General features: G+C 45.4%; 3 long non-coding RNA genes across 3 annotated transcripts in view; 1 reads left to right on the top strand and 2 right to left on the bottom strand.

Annotated features, from left to right (window-relative positions):
* Positions 1-2,842: 2,842 nt before the first annotated feature.
* LOC138267578 (uncharacterized) lies at positions 2,843-3,606 on the bottom strand. The gene is made up of 2 exons (XR_011199824.1): positions 3,380-3,606; positions 2,843-2,999 (listed from the first exon to the last, which is right to left on the bottom strand). It is a non-coding gene; the product is annotated as an uncharacterized lncRNA (long non-coding RNA).
* Positions 3,607-3,641: 35 nt separating this feature from the next.
* The window catches only part of LOC138267588 (uncharacterized), a 33,184-nt gene continuing 23,157 nt past the window's right edge, over positions 3,642-13,668 (top strand). Inside the window, exon 1 of the long non-coding RNA XR_011199826.1 lies at positions 3,642-3,754. This is a non-coding gene — a long non-coding RNA (uncharacterized lncRNA). The remainder of the gene's footprint in view (positions 3,755-13,668) is intronic.
* The window catches only part of LOC138267585 (uncharacterized), a 137,980-nt gene continuing 135,151 nt past the window's right edge, over positions 10,840-13,668 (bottom strand). The window contains exon 3 of the long non-coding RNA XR_011199825.1: positions 10,840-10,985. This is a non-coding gene — a long non-coding RNA (uncharacterized lncRNA). The remainder of the gene's footprint in view (positions 10,986-13,668) is intronic.

Here is a 13,668-nt window from a genome sequence, read left to right as displayed (position 1 = left end):
GAGCTACATCCCTCCGTGGATGTGGCTGGCTTCTCCGCTCTCCCTTTCCTCTGCCACAGTGCTCGAGTCCTTCAGCTTTCCTCCGTCCGCCCCACACGTAGTCTTGGGATCCTCTTCTCCAGTCTGCTTCTCAGCGCCCGGCTGTCCTCGTCTTCACGTTCCTCTCCCTCTGACAACCCACGGCCCATCTTCTTCCAGCTTTTCTGCGGGACTCCCGATGACGTCATCACGTTGTCTCCTGTTACCCGGGAATAGGCTTTTTGGAGTACCCCTGGGGGACTCCAGGATCGGCCCAACCTCCGTCGTACCCTGTGCCCTGGCACACTCGCTCTCCCCAGAGAGTGGCTGCTGTAGCCACGAGTCCGTAGGATATAGGGACAAATAATCAGCATTGGATAACAAACTACCCCCCCCCACCATGAGCCCTAAAACCTATCTCAAAAACAACCCACCCTAAAAACAACTGACTACCGTTAACTTATCCCAGTCTTTCCCTGTTTCGGTTATGGTATTCCTCAACAAAGTTTTGATTGTTGTATTGTATCTCTCGACCAACCCGTCTGTTTGTGGATGGTAAACCAATGATCTTATGTACCTGACTCCTAGCAATGGACAGACTTCTGCCATTATTTGTGACATGAATGGAGTTCCCTGATCTGTAAGAATTTCTTTAGGGTACCCGACTCTAGAGAAAAACCCAATCATCGCCTGCGCTATGCTCTTGGCTGTCATACTAGTCAGGGGAATAACTTCTGAATATCTTGTAGCGTAATCAACTAAAACCAGTATGTACTGATAACCCTTAAAAGAAGCTACTAATGGACCAGTCAAATCCAATCCTACTTGAGAAAAGGGTGTTTCTATTATGGGTAAGGGAAATAGTGGGGCTCTTGGTTCGTTACTAGGGTTAACCAATTGGCACTTGGGACATGCTCTACAGTGTCTTCTAACATCCCAAAATACTCCTGGCCAATAGAACCATCGTAATAGATATTCTTCTGTTTTATCTCGACCAAAATTCCCCCCCCCCCACTTGTCCATGGGCTAAATGCAGTACCTGTTCCCTGTAAGCCCGGGGAACCACCAATTGTGTCTTTGGGGTTCCTTGGTGTTGGACACATCTATACAATAATCCATTTTGGATCAGAAAATAGGGACCCACCTGATCTGTAGGGTTAGAGCTGGCTGTAGTCCAAGCATAATTGAGGGATGGGTCATCCCTTTGGCACATCCTAAATTCCGCTGAGTTGGTTTGTACTTTTTTCCCTTCGGGGATAGAACTAGTATCATTACTATTGTCCTTCAGTCAATATGCTGTTTTTTGGATTCTTTTCTGACTTTTTGTCAGGTGTTCCTTTGTTTTGGAACGTTCAATGTCCTCCGGGGAGAAAAGGGCCCCTTGTAACCATGACTCCATGGGATTTTGCGGCTGAATACTATCTAATATTAAGGGAAGGCTGTATAATCTGTGCCTATAATGATGGTGTCCTCTACCACATTGGGTATTCCCCCACCATAATCCTCTCTTCCCAACCTCTCCAGTTTGTCGGAATCTCTTCAATGGGATATCTTTTTTTATCCCCATGTATGCATGTTATGACCACCGGCTCTCCCTGTAACCATTGTTCCGGTTTAACCAGCTTTCCATTAATGATGCTTTGACTACAGCCAGAATCTACTAAGGCTTGTTTGGACAAACTGTTTACAGACACGCAGGTCATACATGTAGGAGTTGTACCTCCAGCCCACAAAACAATCCCTTTAGTCAGTCCTATCTCCATAGGTTCAGCTGTTGGGCATTTGTGAGGACAATTTCTTGCTCTGTGTCCCCACTCTGCACAATTGTAACACTGCGGAGTTGAAAGGGGTTCTTTAAGCGGAAAACGTAGGGCTGGGGTTTTGTCGGAGGGGAGTCCAGTAGGACTCCTTATAAGGGAGGAAAGGTTGGAGGTCTTTGTAACCGAGGGTAAACTTCTCCCTGTAGCACTTCGGAAGTATGGACCTCTATGATATGCACAGGGTAGCTCAATCGCAGAAGATATGGTAACATCAGGATGTTGTCGTATCCAATTTCTAGTGGTTGTGGGTAAAGCTTCTAAATATTGTTCTACTAGAATGGCTTGTAGGAGTTCCTTTTTGGTACATTCTGTGGGGTTTAGCCATTTACATCCCTCATCCTGCACTCTATAAGGTAGTGCTCGGGGATTCTCTGAGGGAATCCATTTGGTCCTACGAAAACAGAGTCTATAACTCCCCTTGTCTAATCCCACTCATTCTAATATTGCTTTCTTTATTTCACTATAAGGGGTCACCCCGCACCCCCCCGGGATTGACTGCCTGATAGGCTGATTGTAAAGCCCCTGTCAACAGCGGAGCAACATATTGGCCCCACTGCTCCCTGGGCCAATTGGCTGACATGGCGACTCTTTCGTAGATAGTGAAGAAGGAATCTGGGTCCTCTCCTTCCTGATATTTTTGTGGTACGAGCTGGGTACCGTGGGTTGTACCCTAGTAGTGGCGATAGTCTCCATGAGTTCCTCCAGAGTCGTCTCATGTACCAAATGATTACTAACAATTATAGTGGCTTGGTTTTTCAATGCAGTCTGCAAAGCGCCTCTATCAGACCTTGCCTCCTTTACCTGTTCTTCCCATAACAGCTGTAGGTGTCTTTGCCCCTCAGCTAACTGGTCTATCTTATCTGCCAGAGCTGGATGGCCCTCCATGGTTCTCTCCTGTATACTGCTTCGAATCCCACTTCTGGCACCACTGTCACAAGACACCACCCAAACCAGGGAGGGTTATAATACTTCTTCCTGTATAGATAAGCAGTACTCTCGAAATATGGGATTTCAATATGTTCGTTTATTCAATTAAAAAGTTTTGTTTTCTTTTTTTTAGGACTTTGTTTTGCCAGGTCTTGATTATTCTCTCCATTTGATAATATGTTTTCTGTTCTTATGTTTCCCCAGCTCTGTGAAGCTTCGTCGTTGGTTTGTTGTCTGGTGGCCAGCGAGAGAAGGGGAGGAAACAAAACAAAGAAGCGCTTATCAGGTAAGTGTTTTCTTTTGTTTTTCTTTCTTTTTGTTAAGTGCTTTTCTTTTTGTGCACATGTAGTTTGAGTTGTGGACATTAAAGGGGACAAGGGAAAAATACTTGGGGTAATTAGCTTAAAGACACCGTAAAGTACTCTGTTGCTGTGCCCCACGCAAGAAAGGAAGGTGCTGCGCCTGAGAGACTGTTATAATAGCGTCATTTATCGTTGCAGCTATTCAAGTCGAATAACTGGTTTCTTTTGTTAATTATTCTCGAGGTGAAAGCACACAAGCTTATCGTTAGTGCTCACACAAAGTGGAAAGAAGACACATACGCGGTCCCGTACCTGCAGAAGCCATGTCTCTCCGGGGACGTGTCTGGCTTCTCCGTTCTCCCTCTCCTCTGCCACATAGCTCGAGTCCTTTGGCTCTCCTCTGTCCGCTCCACACGTAGTCTTGGGATCCTCTTCTCCAGTCTGCTCTCTGCTCCTCAGCACCTGGCTGTCCTCGCCTTCACGATCCTCTCCCTCCAACAACACCGTAGTCCATCTTCTTCCGGCTTTTCTCGTGGGACTCCCGATGACGTCATCACGTTGTTGAGTGTTACCCTGGAATAGGCTTTTTGGGGTACACCTGGGGGACTCCAGGATCGGCTCGACCTCCGTCGTACCCTGTGCCCTGGCACAAGACCTCACATAAAGAATATCCTAATGTGTTTTCAGGTAAGATAAGCAAACTGTTTGGATTCCAACATAGTGTGAGTGAGCATACTTAAGATACAGGGGCTTCAGGAATGGCAAGAGCTCTACAAGCTTATCAGAAATGACAGTCATGCATACTTCTTGTTTGATTGGCTGGCATGTGGCTCAATGCTACACTCAGCAGGTACGTGGGCAGTGCAATCACACAAACAGCACTGGCGTTTCCATGCTTGCAGTCACCCAGAAGGGTATTCCACAAGTTTGGGCAAGAATGGTAGGAGTGAAGCAGTGGAGGACAGTGTGGTACAAAGGAGGTCAAACTTCTTCTTACACTACTTTGGCACCATCCTTTCAGAAAGGAAACATTGACAAGCTTTAAAACATGTACTTTTCTAAGCAATGGTGTATCCTAGGAAACCTATCCAAGATTCCCAGTCCAAGGTAGAAGAAGGTTTTTCCTGTGATTTCAATTCCTTTTCAAATAATATATAAGAAGACATCAGCAAGTGATTGATTAGTTCCCTTATTTTTCTGCTTGTTCTTCACCCATTGGCTACTATTGTTGTGGCTCAGTTTTGAACCATTGTAGCAGGAGTCTGCTGGATTTCTTCTAGATCCATCTAGCTGGGCTCTTTATTATTCCTGATGTCAGGGCGAGACTGTAATTCAACTCGATTCATCTCTACATTCATTTTCAGCTACAATCAAAAGCTACTAGATTGCCAAGGAAGTATTTATCCTTTGTGTTTTTTCTCTTAATTGGGACCCTTATAATGAGACCCATGACACCTTTTTTTTGTAAACAGATTTTATTGGTTTTTCAATTCCACAACAACTTCCCCCGCTGGGGTACTCAAATGCTGTATTTATACAATATAAATCCATGAACAGGTCTGTTCCATTCTAGACCAGTTGCTACTTTGCTGCTAGTTCATAATCACAGAGCATGGGAATCATGACCGAGGAATAATACAATCTGCTATTGCTCATCCCTCTCAGTACATCCTGGTCTTATTGTATACATGCTTGAGGAAAACAGTAGTTAGTGTATTGCTCTGGTCAGCAGACTAGGGTTCATATATATTCAGTTCCATCCAGCCCTATCCCACCCCTATGCCCCCTTGCCCCCTCTGCCCACCCGCACCCTGCCCTGTGCCAATGTGTCCGGCTGCACCCAAGCTTGTATTGCATCAGGTTGCCTCTCTGTTTGCTCCTATTTATGGGACTTGTATGTGTTCAGGCCTCTTCTCTGCCAATGGTCTGCTATGGAGGGTGTGGCACTGCATGGTGCGGTCGGTATAGTATGGATAGTCTATTCAGTCTGGGAAGGCTCTACCTCTTCCTGCAGTGCCGTGACGATCTGCTCCCAAACATTCGTCAGGTCCGGGGAACCCCCTCCTTGAGCTAGCTCCCTTTTCAGAACCAAACCTTCATATACTGCCCATCGCCATAACTCCCTTTTCCAGCTTTGAATATTGGGAGCCGCTGCGTTCTTCCAATTTTTTGTCAATTCCCGTTTGGCCAGGATGTACGCTATGTCCTGGAGTTTACTAGTTGCTCTGGTCTTGGAAGTGTGGGGGAACCAGTGCAACAAGCAGTGGGCTGGTGTACACTCCGCTTCTCGCTCATTTATTTCCGCTACATATGTAATCACTGGTTTCCAGTATGTAGTCAAATGGGGGCAGGACCACAACATGTGTATGAATTCTGCTGCCTTTTCTCTGCATCTAGGGCATTTCGCATGTAGTATATGTAGGTGCTCCCTGAGTCTTTTCGGGGTAAGATATACCCTATATATGACGTAGTAGTGTATAAGTTGAAACCTGGCATTTCTAGAGACCTTTGGTGCTTTGTCTAATATCTGGTCCCAGGCCTCCTCCGGTATAAGGGTCCCCAGGTCTGTCTCCCATTTATGCCGTAGGTCCTCTAGAGGGCGCATCTGTCCTGAGTGAATTGCCCTACATAAACCAGAAATGGCTTTTTGTGTGCCATCGGAGGTCATTATGTAAGTGCTGGGCCTGTGGGGGCATGGCTCGCCACTTTCTAAACACCAGTGCATGCTAATGGTGCGTGTCAGTGCTTGATACAGCAGGAAGTGGCCTCGTGGTAGGTCATGGGTCTGTCGAAAATCTTTGAACGGTAATAGATTACTCTCGCGATAAAGGTCTCCCATCTGTAAGGCCCCCGCCTCTTCCCAAGTCGCCAGTCCCCTCCAATCTCCCGCCCTAGGTAGCCACTGTAACCATGTCATCGGTATCTCGGGCGTGTGGGGTATAGTCATGTGTGTCCTATAAAGGCATCTTCTCCAGCACCGACGGAGAACCCGGGTCTCCGAAGCGAGTGCTCGTTCCGATCGACTGAGGTTGAGAAATATGCCCGCCAGTGTCAACACAGGGGGGGTTGTTCTGTTCCCGTCTATTACTACGGTCCTGCCCTCTGCCACCCACCGGGCAAGCCACTGCAGCTGTGCCGCTAAATAATAGGCCTAAAGATCAGGGACCGCCATGCCCCCTTCTGCTCTAGGTCGCTTTAAAGTGGTTAGAGCCACTCTGCGTCTCCCGTCTCCCCATGTGAATGCCGTGAACAAGGAGTAGATTTCCCAGAAGAACGGGGCCGGGATCCAGACCGGCAATGCTGCAAGAGCACTATCATCTTAATAAGTGCTATGCGCCCAGCTACAGAGATCAGGAGTGATCCCCAAAAGCCCATGTTGGTTTTCAATGCCCTTATGGCTCCCCCAATGATACTTTCCAAGGCGTACGCCTGTGCGTGATATATTCTCACTCAAAGGTACGACATGCAACAGGGTTCCCAGGTCACATTCTCAAGCCCCTCAGGTGCCCGCGATTCTCCCGCAACAGGAACAAGTACGATTTCCGTCAATTTACCTTTAAGCCTGTTAATCGGCCGAATAGTGCTAGGAGAGCACAAGCTCCTCTAAGGTCCGAGTCAGGGTCTTGTAAATATAGGAGGAGGTCGTCTGCATAAAGCACTATTTTGTGAGGTGAGTTCCCCTGCGTCAATCCCTGATACCAATCGGCGGTTCTAGCCTGGGCAGCCAGGGGTTCCATTGCCAAGGCAAATAATAAGGGTGAGTGCAGGAAACCCTGTCTAGTGCCCCTTTCTAATGAGTATTGTTCAGAAATCATGACCCCGGTTCCAACCCTTGCTTTCGACTCTGTATATAAACGTTTCGTCCATTTTAGGAAGCCCCTAGGCCCATGCGAGCAAGGACTGCATATAAATAGTCCCATTCTAAACTATCAAATGCTTTTTCTATGTCTACTGCCAGTATGTTTGCCGTGTCTACCTCTGGGGCGACAGCATCTAGGATATTACTAACTCGACTGATATTCTGGGCAGTATTCCTGGTAGGGATAAAGCCCGCCTGGTCTCTGTGGACCAATCGGGTCATGTATGGGAGTGATCTGGTCGCTAGTATGCGAGTTAGGATTTTATAATCCGAGTTCAACATAGATAGGCGCCTATAGGCTCCGCTATCATCAGGCGGTTTTCCCGGTTTTAATAGTGGAATTATCAGTGCTTTGAGACCCTTGACACCTTTCAATTGTCACCTTTGACTGCAGGGTGGCACCATGGCTAATGGGAGGAGTTGCTTCTCCTTGGGCAATCAAAAAAGTGACTTAATAAAATTCCTCTACATCCATCCATTTACACGTTCACACTTTCAGCACCTATTGGTTTCTAGTGGATGCCTCCCATGGTGAGTTGAGGTGCAGAATGTTAATCCACTGTCAGAAGACTATTTTGGCACAAAAAGAAAAACTAAGCTACTCACTAAACCTTGCTGTATCAAAAGATCCTCTAACGTAGGCCAAACCGCCTTTACCTGGTAAAAGGGAAGATGTAATAATTGAGTCTTCTGTATGCCATCTGCTTTCTGGGCCCACCATCAGAGATGTTTCTAGATGTAATTGAGTGGACAGCTTCTCATAAGATACAGGACAAGAGAAGTTGAGTATGAATGGGACTGTGCATGTAACACAATTATTTTCAACAGTCCCTGGCAGTCTGTACTCAACTTGAGAGCATCATTGGGCTATTAGAAAGTTTTAAGTAGATACTGTACTGAAAAGGATGCATGGGTCACCGATCAAAATGGGGGGGGGAGCCACTTAAGATCTAGGATCTCCGTGGCTTGCTTGCCGTCCTTTTGTAAGACTTAAGAATAAATAAAGCAAATGTTGATGCTCCCACAGGAAAGGTACAGGCCACACGCTTGCATAAAACCCTTGTTTCAGATTTCCCTCAGTCCCACTGCACAGGAACATATCGCCGTTGACGTATGTGCCGGGGCTACCTGAGTTAATCATATTCAGATAGTGCTGAGGTCCAATTGTGGCCGGGTGGCATCAAAACCATTGACAAGAAGTAAAAGTACATTTCATAATCTCCGAGTTTACTTGAACTGGCCATCATGACCAGGTGGAACAAGACGTGCCTATGGCTCTGCTTGACATTAGGATAGGTAGTTTCTTGGAGTACTAAGGCCCATATTTATACTTTTTGACGCTAAACTGCGCTAACGCAGTTTAGCGTCAAAAAGTTTTGCGCCGTCTAACGCCATTCTGAAGCGCCATGCGGGCGCCGTATTTATGGAATGGCGTTAGACGGCGCAATCAGACCGGCGCTGCCTGGTTTGCGTGGGAAAAAACCACGTAGACCAGACAGCGCCGGCGTAGGGGGAAAATGGCGCATGGGCGTCTTAAAATGGGGCAAGTCAGGTTACGTCGAAAAAATCGTCTTAACCCGACTTGCGCCATTTTTTAACGACGCCCATCCCCCATCAACATGACTCCTATCATTGTAAAGATAGGAGTCATGCCCCCTTGCCCAATGGCCATGCCCAGGGGACTTCTGTCCCCTGGGCATGGTCATTGGGCATAGTGGCATGTAGGGGGGCACAAATAAGGCCCCCCTATGCCACCAAAAAAAAATATAAAAAATAAAAAATTATACTTACCTGAACTTACCTGAATGTCCCTGGGGTGGGTCCCTCCATCCTTGGGGGTCCTCCTGGGGTGGGCAAGGGTGGCAGGGGGGGTCCCTGGGGGCATGGGAGGGCACCTGTGGGCTCATTTTGAGCCCACAGGCCCCTTAACGCCTGCCCTGAGCAGGCGTTAAAAAGTGGCGCAAATGCGCCGTTTTTTGCCACGCCAACTCCCGGGCGTCTCTTTTGCCCGGGAGTATAAATACCACGTAAAGGCCTGGGAGTCATTTTTTAGACGGGAACGCCTCCCTTGCATATCATTAACGCAAGGAAGGGGTTCACGCTAAAAAATGACGCACATTCCAGGAACTTTGGCGCTATTCGCCTCTAACGCCATAGTATAAATATGGCGTTAGTTGGCGTTAGTTTTGCGTCGAAATTGCGTCAAAAAAAACGACGCAATTTCGGCGCAAACGGAGTATAAATATGGCCCTAATTACTTGCAGCTGAGCACAGCCTAATATAAGGCGTAAGTGAGGAGGTTCCTGCTGTAATTGCTGCAGGACTGGTGGGGGATGTAGGGAAGCTGTGCTCCACAGCCCATGACCCTCTTTAAGTCATCGCCCTGTGTGTAACCCAGACTTCCTTCCCCACACAGGCTGCACTTTCGGGTATATTCCCACTCTACTGCATGAGTTACATGACATGACAATAAAATGTCTTCAACTACATCTGCCTAACTCGGTGCTTAATTTGAGTTGGTGGTTTCTAGTGCTCTGCACCAGCATTTAATTGTCAGCACTGGCTTTAGTGACAGTCCACCTCACGGTGGCGCTGTCTGTTAAATTTTGAGATAAGCACAACAGTGTTTAATAAGTCAATATGCATTAAAAGCGAATAACACCTGTCGCTCACACCATTAGTATAGTTGTAGGTGGCCTGGAATAGTTTGAATTGTAGCACTTGTAGCAGTACGAGGGTTAGCACTTGAGTTGCTTCTGTCATTGGCAGCCCTTGCAGGGGCAATGATTGGTGCAGGCTACAGTGGCCTCCCGATAAAGTGACCTGGCACTTACTTTTCTTTTCCACAAATTAAGCACTGGTCTAATCACTAAATTGCCACGTAAGTGTAGGTGAAGGTTAGAATGTTAATTATATACTTGCTGTGCACTGTCAGTTGGAACAGGAAAAGCCGGTGCAAAGCGCCAGCAGCAGAAGTAGATTTAAGTTAAATCGGTCACTAAATATTTCTTTTCTGGCTTCGATATTATTGCTGTGCCTGAGAAGTTTCTGGCCACGTGTCTTTGGTACCGCGATACTATGCACCTTGCACTGATTGAATTACTGGCGCTGTTACACGCATCCCTTTATTACATGTCTCAAAATAGCAACATAGCTAAACCAGAGAATCTGCCACATAATGTATCTCTAACAGCACAGCCTACTGCTTTCCACTCCTCTGTCGTATCAGCTGTATTTATTTGATCACATATTGTAATCAAACTTCAGAATAAATTAATTGAATGAAATTTAGTAAATTCATCAAACATCAGTGGTGGGCCTAAATACACCTCTAATCCCAGTGGCCTGCTTAAGGCTCTGTTTCCACTTCACGTTTCTGGGAACCTTTGCTGCTTGGTGTGAGGAACGCGGAAGAGAGTGCAGCGCCCCACGCCGTTCCTGTTTCTGTCTAGTGAAACGGCCGTACAAGCTGGCTGTAATGACGCAAAGGCACGAATGTGAGTCTCGACCGCACAATAGCAGACATGGTTAAAATAACGATAAATATCAGGGGAGAGCGCCATCTTGTGGTGAACCTCAAGTTCCCATACTGGCTCCATGCGGCAAGGCGAGGTGAATATATTCTGTCCCAACTGATGGGCATGCATGAATGGCAAGTAACACGTTACCCTACTATGTTACATGTTAACATGCCCCATCTGTTTGCTTACTTATTATATATTGAATTATATATTTGATATCCCTCTCGAGTTCTGCTCTTGTGGCAAATACATTGCCTTGACATTTCCACGCACTCGTAAAACACTCTGCAATCCAAAGGGACCGACTTTGCGCCATAGACAGAGGTGTATTAATTGTTTAAGTTACTGCTTTCGTTCTGTCGCAATAATGCAATGCAGCATTAGTAGTTTCTTTTTTTTTATTGTATGTTCTTTTTTTGCTTATTCAGCTTTGATGTAATAGCAGGTGTTGAGGCTATCTTTAAATATCATCCAAAGACGAAGCATCTACGTAGGATCGCCGGGTGTTTTCCTCAAGAATGCATCAGGAAATGTGTCGCTAAATAGGTAAGAATTAAGAATAAACCAAATAACATAGTCAATTAAATAAGCCTTTTTCAGTCAGATATAAATTAGAAACCATAAAGGTTTACTTAAAGAATTAAATCATTATATAGGGCAAAAATAAGGCTAGGCTTGCAAAATAATAGTAATCAGGCAACCTTCTCTGGCTCACCACCAGGATAATCCCTCATTTGTAGCAAAATTATAGTCAGCAAGAGATAAGCAAAAATATTGTATTCTCATCAAATCACAATGCAGAATAAAATCCAACAATACCTAATACCACCCCCTAAATGAATAATATTAGTCTCCGTTTGCCCTAATGTAATCGGATTTGAGAGTAAAGATCTTGTTACACATACAACAATGAAAGACCTATGAAATTAATAGACCCACTGAGCATCAAGGAGGGAGAACAACAAGAACCTTTGAAAGGAAAGCTTCCGCTAGAGTTTACAAAGAACAACATCTTATTATGAAATGAAATTACAAAATTACAGCACATATTAGATACAATAATGTTTCAATCCACATGTTGTTGCAAGTGGAGACAGTAGAAATGAAAACGTGGTCACATTTTAAATATTAAAATGTAGTTTGTGCTTAGACTGGCCAGGAAATAAGAAAATATGATTATGTTGAGCATAGCAAAATCATTTCACATGCAAATTATTCATACAACTAAATAGGCATTATTTGTTAATTGGAAATCTGCTCTAACTAATGCTGTTATGATTATGAACAATTACTCACAACTCGTACTATTCTAACAAGGGTAATTTATAATAGTTACTAACTGTGAATACTGTACAAGTTTAAAAGGAAAGAAAACTTTAAAAAAAAGAAAAATCAGATCAACAGTCATTCAACAAAGGCAATTTATAACATTTACTAACTATGAATACTGTACAAGCTTAAAGGGAAAACACTTAAAAAAAAGTAAGTTCAACGGTCATTCAAAAATCTATTGAGTACTAATGTTTTTCAGCAGGTTCATAATAAGTCAAATTCATGGAGGGTCTTCAAAAATAATCAGGAAATGGGTTAATTTGATGACATTTAAATTTAGCTTATTGACAGCTACATAAGCCAATTCATGAGTTGAATACTTTTTGTTTGGTACTGTTACTTCTGTTGATCTTGTAGCTAGCGGCTGTATGCTTTCACTGTCATTACAGTATTGTCATCTGTCTCTATGATACACATTCTGAATTTCACGTCCACTTATGGCTACTGCTGCATCTTTATTTTTACTTGCCACTTGAGTTTGCTGGTTTAATTTTCTGTTTTCACTGCAAATTGATTATCTTCTGGGGTTTTCAAAACTCTTATTTTCAGCTTCACTCCTCGATTTCGAGTTTGAGGGCCTGATTACAAGTTTGGCGGTCAGACAAACAGACCACCAAACTTGTGGGGATGAGGTGGCAGTCAACCCGGCTGCCTCACCTCCGCTGAATTACCATGTTCCCAACGGGCTGATCGGCGGGAACATCGTATTTCAAAGTTTGCGCTGGTCACCCCGGCAGGAACAATGCTACAGTATTGGTCTCGGCTCAAAATACTGTAGCACATCAGCACAGTCTGAATGTGCACAGTCTGCTTTGCAGACAGTGCGCATTCTGAGGGTGCTGGCAGGGGGCTCCTGCACTGCCCATTCCATATGCATGGGCAGTTCAGGGGCCTCCTGTGACCGCCTGCACAGCCATTCCACCAGTCTTTCCATGACGGGGACCCTTCCATGGAAAGACTGGCAGAAAGGGGACTCGTTCTCAGCACAGGGATGCTGAACTCAGCGCCGCTGTGGCTGAGAACGAGTCAAACCGCCATCCGCACATTAGGAACCATGTTCCTGGTGGGAATGGTGGTGCCCTGCCGGTCTGACCGCCATGGTCATAATGTGGCAGTGTGACTGCCTGGATTGCAGCGGTCCGACCACCACAGCGAGGCTGGCGGTCTCAAGTCTGCCTAACTCGTAATGCGGCCCTGAGTCTCTTGTTTTTCCATTTGTTCTTCTTGTTCCTGATCTAGATTTGATTTAGATCTAGCTCGTGATTTTCTTTACCACCATCCGCCCTCCCCCCCCGATTCATGCAGAGAAGGCGAGCTTCACCCTGTGAGCCAGTGGTTGTTGTCACCACTTCTTAATCTGCAGTCTTCACACTCTTTGTGTGAGATGCATGATCTGCAGTTGCAAGGTTGCACATTTCACAGCACTATCTGCCACTATGGTCACTTGTTCAAGGCCTTACTACCTTGGCTCCAAACTGGATTTTCAAACGTGCTTCTTCACCATTACCCAATCACTAAGCTGGAGTTAATTTTACAATTCTTCATTTGCTGATAGTGTTGCCAGGTTTGCCTGGTGAGAGAAGAGCATACCACATCAGCTAGGCCTTTGAAGTAGTCAAATACAATGTCATCACTTATATTCACAGATACAGCTAAAGGGATACAAGAATTTCTTCTAGCTCTCCCCATTAACAGTTCATGAGGGAAAAGTCCTTTCCGTTATTTAGTATTCCTGAGGATCATCAACGCAGGTGGAAAAGCATCTGGTTATTTTAGTGATGCTGAGGCAGACACTTCTACTAACTTGGATTCGAATGTAATGTTGACTTCCTCCACAATTCTCAATGCTTCTGAACTGTAGTTACAGTGAAACTCCTGATCAATTTGTA

This window comes from Pleurodeles waltl, chromosome 2_1 (assembly GCF_031143425.1).
Source record: "Pleurodeles waltl isolate 20211129_DDA chromosome 2_1, aPleWal1.hap1.20221129, whole genome shotgun sequence".
Classification (NCBI taxonomy): domain Eukaryota; kingdom Metazoa; phylum Chordata; class Amphibia; order Caudata; family Salamandridae; genus Pleurodeles; species Pleurodeles waltl.
The sequence above is the reverse complement of the archived record's forward strand: the minus strand, read 5'-3'. Positions and strand labels throughout refer to the sequence as shown.